The sequence below is a fragment of the Poecile atricapillus genome, chromosome Z, assembly GCF_030490865.1.
Source record: "Poecile atricapillus isolate bPoeAtr1 chromosome Z, bPoeAtr1.hap1, whole genome shotgun sequence".
NCBI classification, from domain to species: Eukaryota; Metazoa; Chordata; class Aves; order Passeriformes; family Paridae; genus Poecile; species Poecile atricapillus.
In genome coordinates this window covers 71,546,683-71,560,204 of record NC_081289.1, presented here as the reverse complement: position 1 = coordinate 71,560,204, position 13,522 = coordinate 71,546,683, and the positions used below count along the sequence as shown (strand labels likewise).

The following is a 13,522-nucleotide window of genomic DNA, read 5'->3' as shown; positions in this document are numbered from 1 at the left end:
CCCTACTTGAGTGGGTGCTGTCCCTTCTTGAATTCCAGATGGCCTTCCATACAATATTTCAAAAGGGCTTAGTTTTTCTTTTACGCTTGGCTTAGTCCGAATTTGTAATAATGCTAATGGAAGAGCCTGAGGCCAATGTAGCTTTGCGTCTTGTATGAATCTTATAATTTGCTGCTTAATCAAATGATTCATTTTCTCCTCTTGGCAGCTTGTCTGAGGATGATGTGCAGTATGAAGTTCCCAATCTATGCCTAAATGGCAGCTAATTTGCTGCACAATTTTTGAAATAAAATGTGTCCCCCTATCTGAGGACATTGTGGCTGGGACTCCAAAGCATGGTATTATTTCTTGTAACAATGCTTTGGTTACCTCTTGTGCTTTGGCAGTTTTGGTAGGGAAAGCTTCTGGCCACCTTGAAAAGGTATCTGTTAACACCAAGAAGTATCGGTACTCTCCTTTCCTGGATAATACTGAAAAATCAATTTGCCAATGCTGCCCAGCTCCATATCTTTTCCCAGTTTGCCCAAGCTTTGGTTTAGGAGTATTTTTGGGATTGGTTTAGAGGCAAAGGCTGCATTGGTGAGTTACCTGAATTACTGTACTTTGTAAGTTTCTGGCTATGATTCTTTGAAATAACTGCAAGGACCAACTGGAAACCCCAATGTGTTTTCTCATGTTCTTCTCTCACTAATGACCATAACATGTAAGAGGGGATCACAAGCCTTTTTTCCCTTTCACCTGTAATAGCCCACCTCTTTTGATTTTAACTTCAGTTTTCTTTCCCAATAAGTCCCTTGTCCTTTCTACTATACCTTAGCTTACCATAAATGGGGTCTTCATTTTTCATGCAGGAACAGAAATGACACAGCACCAATATGATTATCAGATTGTTTGTTTATTCTCTAAGTTTGGTTACATATATACTGTATACAAATCTGTTCATACAGGTATCTCTTCCACAATTGGCTGCATGTATTGTTTACGTGCCCTTATAAGCATTTTTATTGGATAATTACATTTGTGTATATGGGACCACAACTTGCTCAACTTCTCTATTTCTCATTCTGTTTAGCTCTTACTTTGTGCTCTTTTGCTGACCACGAAAGTTCCTTCTCTGTCTGATAACCTTGACCTTTTTCTTAACTTTCTCTTTATGGTCAAATTTCTTCTAATGCAGCTCAGGGTACTATATCTCCCCCTCTTTTCTTTAAAAATTGAGTAACTAAACTGTGCAACATTTGTTGCATCATAACAATGTACATTTAATATGTACATAATGTATGTACATATATGATAAATGTTACATAATTATGTACATTTAACAAGGTACATAATGTAACATTTAGGCATTGTAACAAGCAAGGAAGAATCAGCAGAAAACTTAGAAATACAATCTGTAACATTATTGCCCTCTTGACCAAGGTCTGCCACCAACCCCTTAAACCCAAGCTTGCAAGCCAGTCTGAAAAAGGATCATGTCTTTCTCTAATAGGCTTCATGTTTTCATGTCGTCCTGCCAATTGTTTATGAATATTTTGGGAGTGCTCAGATAAATCAAAACAACACATTCCTTCAAAATCTTCACACCCGTGTCCATGTGCTAGTAACAAAAAATCTATAGCTGCACGATTCTGCGTGGTGGCATGCCTAATACTATCAGCATCAGTTAGCAACTCAGTCAACACTTTCTTAGTCAAATGCAACTGTTTGTCTCCCCAACAGGCAAGACGAGCTTTATTTTTCACATTCGTGGCAGCCATTCCCTCTGGTAAAAGGAAAGATGTTGCTATGAGAGTTGCCAATGATGGTAAATGCACATTAGCATTACAAGTCTCATCAAAATTCCAAATGGATGGATGTGATCTTTGATGATGACTTTGACTGGCGTTCAATAACTTCCTCATGTGGGGAGCAAATAATGTTAGTGGACCAAGAGACCATGGTCCACTGTGATGGTTTGGCATTTAAAAAAAAAAACAAAGTAGAAAACGTGGAAGTGAAGGCTTTGAGAGAGGCTGCTGGGAGTTTCTTCTCTGCTTGAGATCAAGCCAATAGCTGGCCATTTCTCTGAACTGACACCATTTTTGACCACTGAAAAGTAAGATCACTTTTGTGAATACCACTTTCTAAACCTAAGCCTGGGAACTTCTGGCTCTCTTTTTGTAACTGGCCTGGAAAGGTAACAGCATTCCGGCTGGCCTCTGCTTCTGCTGCGGCCTGTCCGGCCTGGGGGGAGGGGGCTGACCTGGACTCCAGCGGCTCCTGGGTGGAGAATGGAGATTGTGGTGCTTCCCTTGGCTCCAGGCTTACCCAGACTCCAGTAGCTCCTGGACAAAGGATGGAGACTGAGGGGCCTTCCCCAGCTGCAGGTGGGGCCGGGCTCTGCAGTGGCTTCCAGCTTTGGGCTGGGCCGGGCCACAGGTGCTGATATCTCGTCCCCATGGCCCGCACAGACGGCTCCAGGCTGAAAACCACCCACTGCCTTCCAGTTGCTGCTGAGCTGAAATCCGACACCATGAATACCTAGCCCTGGCCTGGGCAATATTTAACTCTTTCACTACACAGATAAGACTTGCAGACTTTAATTGCCACTGGTATGGTACCTCTCCGTTAAGGGAGAAATTCTTTAGGACCACTGCGTCCATGGCAGAGGTTGATGGGATGGTGAAGGCAGGGATCCGTCCCGCCGCTGAGTCCTCCAAGGGGGGGCCGTAGGCAGGAACTGGTAGCGGAACCACCGAGAGAGCGGAGTCTCTCGGCGGGAAGCAAAGCGGGGCGTGGACAGTCTGCACGTGTCTCCTGGGGCAGGAGCAGCGGTGCCCAGCGCAGCCGGCACGGACACAGCAACCGGGGCCGGGATGGCCGGGGCAGCTGCGGGAAAAGTGGCCGGGGGTGGGACAGCGGGGGTGCCCAGTGCGGGCAAAGCAGCCGGGGCCGGGGCAGATGGAACGCCCGGCAGGGCCGGCGGGGTGCCCAGTGCGAGCCACGCGGCTGAAGCCGGGGCAGGCGGGACCCCAGCGGGACATCTGCAGCAGGCAGGGGACCAAGCAGGAGAGGAGGGGGTAACACTTCTAAAGGGTCCCAGCTTTTCTCTTTCCTTTTTTCTTCTGGTTTTGTCTTTGAGAATTCTGATATTTCTAGAATTTTTACTCTCTCAGAGTTTGTGTCCCCCAATATCCAGCATGCTGCATATTCTTTCTCCTCTGCATTAAACGGTTCTTTTGAATTTACAAAGACGTTTAAAGCCTGACAAATCCAAGTTTCAAAAGAACCATATCTAGGCCAACAAACGTGGTCAGATCTTACTTCCTTGTTTGCCCATTCGATCATGCAAAAATTAATCATCTTTCCTCTATCCTTTTTCCTTGTACTTGGGGTAATATCCCAATTAGCTCCCAAAGGGCTATCTTGGGGTATTTCTTCTAGCAATTTCTTTTTACCTTTGTTTATCCCCAAACCCGACTTACTGGTTTTCTGCCCCCCCCCTTTTTTTTTTTTTTTTTTTTATTTTTTTAATTTCTTTGTGCAGTTGCTTTTTAGTTTGTAAAGGATACAACAGATAACTCTCACTTTCTTGTGTTTTAGTAACAAATTTATCTTCCCCCCCAGGGAAGCCACAGGGTAGCATAGTCACTCTCTTCCTGATTTAAAGCTTCTTTTGAATTTACATACTGATTTATAGCTTAACAAATCCAATCTTTAAACGATCCAAATTTTGGCCAATTTAAATTATCTTTTTGGATCATTTATTTTGTCTTTTTAAACACGCAATAATGAATCATTTTCTGTTGACTTTTTCCTCTCTGGGATTCCCATGTATCTTCAAATCGTACCATCATCCCCAGTGGGCTGTCCTGAGGAATGCTCCCCCCCTGAGAAACCCCCTCATGCTTCTCAGATATCCTGGGCTCTTGCAAATTCCCCTTATAATTTGCAGCCCCTGGGTTTAAGGACTTCTTCTCCTTTAAACCCATCTGTGGCAGCAACTAATCAAGAAATCTCCGGTACCAGGAGAATCTTGATCCCACTCATTTGGTCTGTGGTTCAACTTCCTGCCTCACTAAATATTATTCTGTTGCACTATCCTGTCTTTTGCCAACTATTTGGTTCCCGCCTAATTCTCTCTCTTTCTCAATTTGTTCCCCCCCCGTCAACTACTTCTTTCTGGCTACTTCTATTTGCAATCCCTCTTATCTACATACTTAAGTTGCCAACTATTTCTCTTTTTCAAGAAAATTGAACCTGACTCAGTCACTCTCCTCCTGAGTCACTTGACTCAGCGATCAGATCGCTCCCTTCTCCCTGAGGATTTTTCCGTGGGTTTTAAAATTGGGACTCTCCCTCCCGTCCCTCCCAGGGATTTTTACTCGTTCTTCTCTTTCACTTCCCTCCTTTCCCAGCTTGTATCCTCACGGAGAGCCGAAAACTCGGTACATTGGAGGCCCACTCTCACTTCAGGGCTCTGGGCTGCCCAGCCCCCATCTCAGACACTCCACACATACACACAGGCGCACAGCTGCCCCCCCGGCCCAAGCCCGTGGTACTCACACAGTCCGTTTTCCCACGCAGTTCTTCTGCACAAGACATTTTACAGGCACCTTCATCTCTGGCTGGCACTCCTGCAGGAGCTCTTCTGAGCCCTTGCTACAGCTAGCTTCTTTTGCTTATGCTTGATCCTAATTGTAACTCCTATTTCCAAGGGAGCACGAGCTAACCTTGGGACCACCTGAAATGATTGGTAAGGAGCTCCTTCCCATGGTTAGATGCTCTTCCCTTGGACTTGAGTTCCCAGGTTTTGGCACCAAAGTGTTATAAATAAAATTAGAATTTTGACAACTAGGTTTCTTGGGTTAATGGCAGTTTAAGTAAAAATGAATATGATTCAGTCAATTGAATAGTAATTTGGTATAAAAGAATAGAGTTCAGGAAAATAATACAATTTAGTAAAAACATGACAATTGATAGATAGAATTTGCCAGGAATTCAGTACGATTACAGCATAAGCAAAACCAACCGGGGTACGGGGAGGGCTTGTTACCCCACCTCACGTCCAAAGCCGACCAGGGTGCGAAGGCTTCCCACCCTGCCTCACATACAAAACAAAGCACTTCAAGCTAACCTTATATGCTGTATGCTTAGACATATTCATGAATATTTCCCATAAGTTTCCTCTCAGTTCCAATTTTTCTGACTTTACCTCACTATTCTTCACAGTGCACGCTTCACTTGTTGTTAGGGGGTCTTCAGCCTTCCTTTGGTGGTCTTTTGGTGAAGGCTTCTCCTCTTCCTCGTTGTTCTTTGGATAACCTTACAGGTTTGCGCCTGCATACTAAGCGTTGTGTTACATGAGTCTACTCATTAGTCTGATATTTACTGATTTTTAGGCCCAATGCCTAAAGTGGTTCTAATTTGGTCCCTCTCAAGGTCATTTTCGTCTTGGGGCATCACCCAAACGACATCCTGTACCTCAGTTTTACCATGTCCCATCTGTAAAGAGGTGCATCTCTCTTGGAACACTGATTCTTTTGATTGCTTCAAATAATCACTTTAATAACAGTTACCATTCAGTTAGCATGAATCAATTCCATTTATTATAAGGATGTTCTAGTTTAGGGTGAATTTGGGAGAAAAACTCCAAATGGGGGTTCCCCAGGGAAAAACAAAATTCAAATGACCCCTCCCCGCAACTGGTCCGGGAAAAAAAAAGAAATTTCCTTGGAGAGAAGTGGAAAAAGCTGTTTATTTAACAGAAAATTGAATAATAATAAACAATAAAACCTCTCACCGTTCAACGGGATGGCAAATCTAGGAAGAAAAGTCCTTTTCATGTGGTGTAGCTCAGCTCACTCAGGTTCTTATCAGAGCCTCCGGTGCCAGAAAATGCCGAAGCCCAGGCCCCGGTGGGCCACAGGCGTGAGCTCCTGGGATTTGTCTGGGTGTTTTTCAGTCCAGAGCAGGTTTGCACAGATCCAGGAAAAAAATTTTAAAAAGGTCCAGGGAACTCCTCTGCCTCAGCTAGCTAAAACTAACTAAAAGCCAAAGAGAAGCTCTGTGCTGCTGTCTGTCCATGCTGCAGACACCACAGTCCAGCGGCAGGATGTGGGGGAGTGATGTTTTCTTTCACCACAAACTGTGTGCTTCTTCTTCCCCCTCTTCACCCTCAGAGCCAGTCTTAAAGGTGCAGAAGTTAATATAGAACATAAACCAGGCGATTGAGGATACCAGTATCATAAAGTCACCCCAGGACAAAGGAGAAAATAGGAGTTCAGAAAAGAAGGGACATTTTTCTTCATTCCCACATGTCCGTCTTTGTGCTGCTCCATCCAGAAAAGGCCTCTTTTTGAGGACCTCCTTTGTCATCTGGGTGAGGCACGAGAAACACACGAATACTGGCCTTGTGCCCTACTAGAGAGAAGGAGGCAGGTGGTTGAAAAGTGGATGGTCCAATGGACAATGTTTAGTCGCCCCTGTAGTAGAGTTACGGTTACATTGACTTTTCCACAGTACTCCGTGGCTAAGAATGAGGAGCTGCCCTTGGCTGTGTTTGAAGGATACTGACACTTCAAAAGAAACGTGCTTCTCTTGTGTGTGGCAGCATGAGCCTTCCCCAGTTTTCTACAGTACTGGTAGAATTTAATGACACAAGCACCTCAAGGTAAATGATGGATATTGCATTTCAGTGTTTGGGCCAAAAATTGGTTTAAAAATTAACCACAGAAAAGGTTGTAATTTTTAGGAAAGAAAAATTCTTCAAACTGTGGTATATGGTTTTCAATCAAGATTTTTTTTTTCCTAAAAATTACTTCTTTCCCATTTAAAACTAATTTATAAAGAACGTGTGTCAATGTACAGGTCTGATCGCTTTAGGCCCCGTATCTTTCCTTTTTCCTATAAGGCACTGTAACTTTTGAATCACAATAATTTTTACCACTTTGAAAATGCAACTTTAGTGTTTTTCCTACTAGTGGATACTTACCTGTTCCATGTTAAAGGACAGTTCCGGCAGTGAAATATGCTTTACGTAAATGTATCTTTTTTCACTGCTCTTCTGGTATTACATGCAGCAGGGGCAACATTAAAGCAGTCTATACTGACTTATTTTTGAGGAGCTATTAGAAATTATTAATATTTTCAGTATATCTGCAATAAATTAGTGTGTGTTTCAGCTGCAACTCTTCTGTGCGCTCTAGTGCCAGCAAGATCTCCTTGCAGTGTAGGAAGACACAATTTTTGCTGATATGCACCCAGCTATGTGACTGTCCTGGGGGTTAGGTGTCTGGTTAGGTGTCCTTCCTTTTGTTCCTTCTCACCTATCGTGTTTTCCCCATTAACTAGCTGCAGGGAAACCTGACTGCTCATACTTACTGGGTGTTGGAGAAGACAAAGAGTTTGGCTGGGCCCAGGAGGGAGGTGGCCCAGGGAAAAAGGGAGGGCGGGGGCAGGTGGGGGCTGGCTGGTTTCTTCAGCTGCAGAGCAGGACACACTTGAGGGGCTGTTGTTGCTTGGGGAAAGGAATTTGCCATAACCCAGATGGAGATGCTGCTGCTGCTGCTGCTTCTTTTCCTGTGGGCCTCGCAGCCCCTGTCCTGCCGGGACGTGCGGCAGTGCCAGCCACCGCCGCGGAGCTGCTGCTACACCTCAGCCACCGGCCCGGCATCTCTGCTCATTCCTGCTCTTGCAGCTGGGTGGGTGTTCCTCAGAGCCCTGCTGGGCTACCGGGATCAACTGCCTGCAGGGGCTTTGTGAAGCAAAGCCTCTCTTCTATCCTTTCCCGTCTCAGCTGAGAGGGCTGTCACGAGCTCCCTGGTTCTGTTTGGTTGGTAACGCTGTAGTTCGAGTTGTTTGTTTGCCTTGTTGTACATACCAGTCAAAAGCTGTTCTTCCTATCGCCAGATCTTTACCTGAGAGCCCCTTCATTTCAAAATTCAGAATTATAATAATTTGGAGGGAGGGGGGGGTCTACATTTTTCATTCCGGGGGAGGCTCCTGCCCTCCCTCACAGACACCCATCTTACAATTACAAATGGCTACACCTGCGCTAACAATACATTACACCATGGAAATCTCATTTAAGGGTCAAAAAAGGCATTTATTAGATTATTAGAACAATGCTATGTAAAAATATACAAATATTGTTATGTAAGAATATACAAATATACAAGTACCAACTTAAATTATGTTAAGAAAAGATAATTTATTTCCAGCCTCTACAACAAAACTCACTATACATAAAAATCAATTAGATGTTTAACCATTTATTACATATTACTAAAAACATACGGCCCATATAGAAATACAAAAATATACTTTCCCTCTCTAAATAATAGTATACAAATAGTGGTCATCACAGCTGACAGAATTCTACAATTCTACTGCTCCATATCATATCAATCCATATCCAATGTCAGCATACAGATAAAAATATAAAAATACACATATCTACCTATGCAAATACTAATATACCTATTTAAAGAGCAAAATAACTATAATTGTAGCAGTTGAAATATACACAACTGTATCTCCTAGGTATAAGGAGATAGAATTTAACACAACTGTAAGAACATATATGTATACTTATATACACGTACAAAATTACAAACATGTATGTGTATATATCCATACATATGTACAAAGAATATATCCATAAATAGAAAAACATATATATAGAAATATTTCTATACAAATAGGAATATACATATATACATATATAAATAGCCACATAATTATCCCTCTTTATGCATGAGTCCGTTCTTCTTTAAACAGAGGGAACTCAGCTCCCCCATCTTCAAAGCCTCTCCCTCAGTCTCTTCCAACCGTGCAGAGCAGCTCTCCTGGACAAGGACAGCAGATGGGACATCTGGAAGGCAAAGGGAACACCGAGTCATTATTGGGACCTTTCCCTTGGCAGCACCTGCCCTTCCAGCAGGGAAGGGAAAACCTCAGAGCCTCCCCAGGAGGGCTGAAAGAACAAGCAGGCCGAGCGGGCCAGTGTGTGGCGAGCCCAGGCGCGGCGGGACTGTCCCGCAGCCCCCGGCAGCCCGGCACAGCTCCCGGGCCCTGCCGGCACTGCTGCCTTGCCCAAGGACAGCCCCTGTGCCGGCCGGGGCAGCAGCGCTGAGCAGCCCCAGCATGGGCAGAGGCTGCTCCTGCCCAGCCGGGCAGCGCCCACGGCTAAAGCCCACGCCACCCTCAGCACCGCGCGGCCTCACCGGCCCTGTGGCCTCACCCAGGCTCTCGGGGTGGCAGCAGCAGCAGCTCCCTGTTCGCTGCTCTTGCTCGTGGCCTTCAGCTTCTCCCTGCTGGCTCCTGGCAGTGTCTGGCTGGCCTCAAGGTCTTCAGGGCAGCTGTGGCAAAAGTGGAGGCTTTGGAATTGGTTCCAAGGCCTGGCAGAGCTGCAGTCCCTGACTCCTCTGTGCTCCCTGCTGGCCCCTCCATCCCCTCAGCCCCGCCGTCCTCTCGGCAAAACCCCAGCCCCCCCTTCAGTTTCTTCAGCCCCTCGCAGTCCTCTCACCCCTCTCAGTCCCTTCTGACCCGTTCTGTCCCCTCAGAGCCAGCACCCCCCTCTGCCTGTGCCACCTCCCTGTCACCTCAGTGCCACCATCGCACTCTGCTCCCCCACAGCCCTCAGTGCCCCCAGCAGCTCAAGGTCACCATCCCTTCAGCGTCACCGCCTCCTCGGCCCCCTCAGTCTCACCGTCCTTCAGCAGCTCCTCAGGGGACAGTGCCTGGGGCCACCGGCAGCTCCCACCGCTCCAGGGACAGCTGGCGCTGGAATTGCTGCTCCACCGGGCCCGGCCCTAGCTCGGACCCAGCACAGGAAGAGGGGACAGAGGGGGCGCAGGGGGAAAAACAAGAGGTGAAAAAGGCAGCCGAGGGGGGAGAGAGGTTAAAATGCAGCCTAAGGCTACACAAACATAAACCTATCTCTCTGAACATCTATATTTCTCTTCAAATATACCTATATGCATTTATAAATAGAACTGTCTATATATGTATATATTAATTTTACTCTCGACATATATAAATTTCAATCAGAAAATCTATAAATGCAATTCCATATAAAAAATATATTACATCTTTAACTATCTATATCTACACTTAACTGGAGAGATCTCTAAATAGAGAGCTTCTATAGAATCTATATTATATATAAATATATAAAATAATTCAATCTATAGAAACAGACCAGAATCTATAAATGTAACTATAAGCATTACTAAGTAGAACTACAGAAAGCTATAGATGTAAAACAGAGGGATTGTGCCTGCCTGATGGTCACAGGCCCTCCCTCTGTCTCTTCCTGCCGTGCAGGGCAGCCCTCCAGGAGACGTCTCTCAGGCATCTGGGAAGCAAAGGGAACACGGAGTCAATATTGGCCCCTGTGGGTGGGGCCCTGTTTCCCTTGGGCAGCCATTGTCCTATCAGGGACTGGAGAAGATGGTCTGAAAGGCAGACTCTCCCTTGGGAATTTGAAGCCTGCTCTTTCAAGAACAGGGATCCTTCCAAGTTTCCAAAACTGTGTGAAGCATTCAAGTATCTCAATAAAGTCTCGGTTCCCACAGTGCAAATGGCACGCACGAGAGCTTGAAACACAGGCGGTGCCAGCTGCCACATAGAAGGCCGGACTTGGTTTTTTTCTCTGTGCTGACAGAAAGACCTCAGGCCTCGCTGCAGTGGCTGAGGCTGAAGGGTGCTGTGAGCTGAATCATGAAGCAGCTCCATGATGTCAGATCTACAAACTGCCCTCTACAGTGAGCAGTAGATGCTCCAGCTTGACCATCAGCTCTGACAGGACAAGCTGGTAGGGAAAGAGCTCCCTAGAAGGCCTGCAGGCTGCACTGACTTGGCCGAGGATTGGATCCAAAGGGCTTCCTCTCTCCTCTTAGTCTCGCTGATCTGGGGTCCCTCAGGCTTTTTCTTGTGTTACCGGATTTGTCATTTTTCCATTAATTGGCCTCTGATGTTCTGCTCTCTTTGTTTTCCTTGTGTCTCAGGGCAGATACCAGCAAACTGGTAGTACAGTCAGTGATTTGGACTTCTGCCCTCATTTTTCACTCTTTTTTCTCCCTGTTACTGCAAGAGGTGCTCAGCCTGGTTTCCCCTGTCACGCTGCAGAAAATTGATCCATGGACTTCAGCACAAAACTGGGACACCCAGCTTGGTGACACAGCTGCCACAAGGTCAGGTTTACTCCCAGCTCTCTTGTCACAGCACAGGACTCAGTGTCAGAGCCTCTGGAAAAGTGTGGAGGGCAGGGCTTGAGGAGCTTGTGTCAGTGCAGGACTTGAACTAAAGGCAGCAGGAAGCACCAAGCCTGCCGACAAGAACTCAACTCTCCTGATCTCCCTTCCTGCCAGGGACAGGCTCAAAGCAGCCATGGGCCAATGGGGCTCAAACCAATGTGGGCTCTCTCCTTACCAGGCTCCTCAGGCTCTGGGGAACTGTCACCGCAGTTCTCGGTGCCAGATGAAGCTTCCTCTGCTGCAGCCTCGTTCACGGGTTCCCCTCCTGAGGACTCGGAGGCAACATGAATATTCCCCTTGAATGAAAAGCAGAAAGAAAGAAACCCAAAAATCACATTTTCTTGGAATCACATCAGGGCTACAATAACCCTTCTCCACTCCCAAAGGGCAGGGAGCAGAGGCAGGGGGGGGCGGAACACTCCCCACACGGTTCACATGATAAATCTTTTCAATTCAGGATTCCATGGCCAAGGCTAAGTGGAAGCTTTTACAAAATGACCTCTGAGGCAAAACGTGAACGCAGAAAACCAGAAGACACCAAATGAGGGCATGTGCCCTCATGCTCTGACCCTGGCTTACCCCACGAGCTGTAAGAAATCAGCCAGCAGAAAGCCAGGGGCTCTCCTTGTTGCCAACACAGCTGTCAGTAAGGGCAGAGCTCGTTCCCAGCACTGCCCAGGGCTGTGTGCTGCAAAGCCACACACAAAGCACACATTTGTGGCTGGGAGTCTCACCACCCCACCACAAGCGCTCAGGCAATCCATCACAACGTGGTGCTTCTGAGCCACAGAGCTCTCGGTCCAGCCCCTTTTATTCCCATCCAGTGGGGTTACCTGAGCAGAGGGAGACTTCTCAGACAGGGATCTCCTGATCTCCCGAATCATTTTCTCCACAGCTAGGCCAAGATCCAGTGGTGGAGATTCCTCTTCCTTAAGCGCGCTCCCTGCTGAGGCCGTTGATGCTGTTGCACAGGCGGCACTGTCAGGTGGAGCACTGGAGGCTGACGTGCCCGGAGTGGCTGCAAGAATCCAAACACCTTGTGGTCAGGCTCCAGAAGGTGGCCTTGGGATGCAGAGCTCTACTGCTGCCTTGGATGCAACATCACAGGAAAACCAGGCAGAGAACCTTTTCGCCTTCTAGGACCCCCTTCCTAGCAGGCTTGACAATTTCTGTCTCAGAATGACACAGCATTGTGGGAAAACACTTCCAACCGCCACTTCTCATGACCTTTTGGAAAAGCAAGGCTAGAATTCTTTTCCTACCTGGTGGGTTGTAGGCTGGGGGCTGCTGCTCCCTGTGGAGCTGCTGGAAGCTGCAGGGCTGGCTCCTGACCACCTCCCGGTCGGCCAGAGGCAGCTGCTCCCCACAGAGCTCCTGGAAGTGGCTGGGGGGCCCCTCCCGGCCGAGAAACAGCGGCCGCTCCCCGTGGAGCCCGAGCAAGTTGCAGGGCGGGATTCGGAGCAGCTCCCGCTCGGCGGGCAGCGGCCGCTCGCCGTAGAGCTCCTGGAAACGGCTCGGCCCCTCGCAGCGGGCCGGCCCCGGCCGGTCCCTGTGCAGCAGGTGGAAGCCGCAGGGCGGGCGCCGGGTGAGCAGAGGCCGCTCCTTGGGGCGCTGCTGGAAGCAGCCGGGCTGGGGCCTGCGCAGCTCCCGCCAGTCCGGCAGCGTCCGCTCCCTGTGCAGCAGGAGGAAGCCACTGGGCAGGGGCCTGAGCGGCAGCGGCGGCCGCTCCTTGGGGAGCGCCTTGAAGCCACTGCGTCTCTCCCGCCCGTCCGACAGCGGCCGCGCCCTCGGCAGCTGCCGGAAGCACCTGCGCCTGTCCCCGCCTGCCGCTGGCGGCCGCCTGTTGGCCGCGGTCCGGCGCTTGATGCGGTGCAGGAGCTCGGGGCAGTCGCGGCGAAAGCAGGGGTTTGTGTAGTGGAGCCAGGCCCCGGCACCACCCGGCGCAGCCGCGCCAGCCCGGCCCGGCACCTTGCGGAAACCGTAGTGGTAGAGCTGGCGGACGAAGCTGCGGAACTGAGTGGCTCTGAAGGTGTGCGGGGCTGGCCCCTGGTCGCCGCCCGGGCTGAGCAGCTCCCGCTCGAAGAGGGAGCGGTCAATGAGCAGCCCCTGGGCTTGGCTGTCCCAGCGCACGGAGAGGACGCGGGGGCTATTGACAAGGTGCCACAGCTTGGCGGGGAAGCTTTTGGCGTTGAGCCCGGCGGGCAGCGGCACCTCCGCCATGGTCCCGACCTGTCTCCGACTGTTCGCCGCAACGGCCGCGCCGCAACGGCCTCGGCTGC

At 48.5% G+C, this 13,522-nt stretch overlaps 2 long non-coding RNA genes across 2 annotated transcripts; both read right to left on the bottom strand.

Moving 5' to 3' along the window:
- Window positions 1–8,724: 8,724 nt before the first annotated feature.
- LOC131572929 (uncharacterized) lies at window positions 8,725–9,818 on the bottom strand. The gene is made up of 3 exons (XR_009276086.1): window positions 9,695–9,818; window positions 9,227–9,344; window positions 8,725–8,857 (listed from the first exon to the last, which is right to left on the bottom strand). It is a non-coding gene; the product is annotated as an uncharacterized LOC131572929 (long non-coding RNA).
- Window positions 9,819–10,230: 412 nt separating this feature from the next.
- On the bottom strand, window positions 10,231–12,154 carry LOC131572932 (uncharacterized). The gene is made up of 3 exons (XR_009276089.1): window positions 12,077–12,154; window positions 11,419–11,539; window positions 10,231–10,342 (listed from the first exon to the last, which is right to left on the bottom strand). It is a non-coding gene; the product is annotated as an uncharacterized LOC131572932 (long non-coding RNA).
- Between the last annotated feature and the right edge of the window lie 1,368 nt (window positions 12,155–13,522).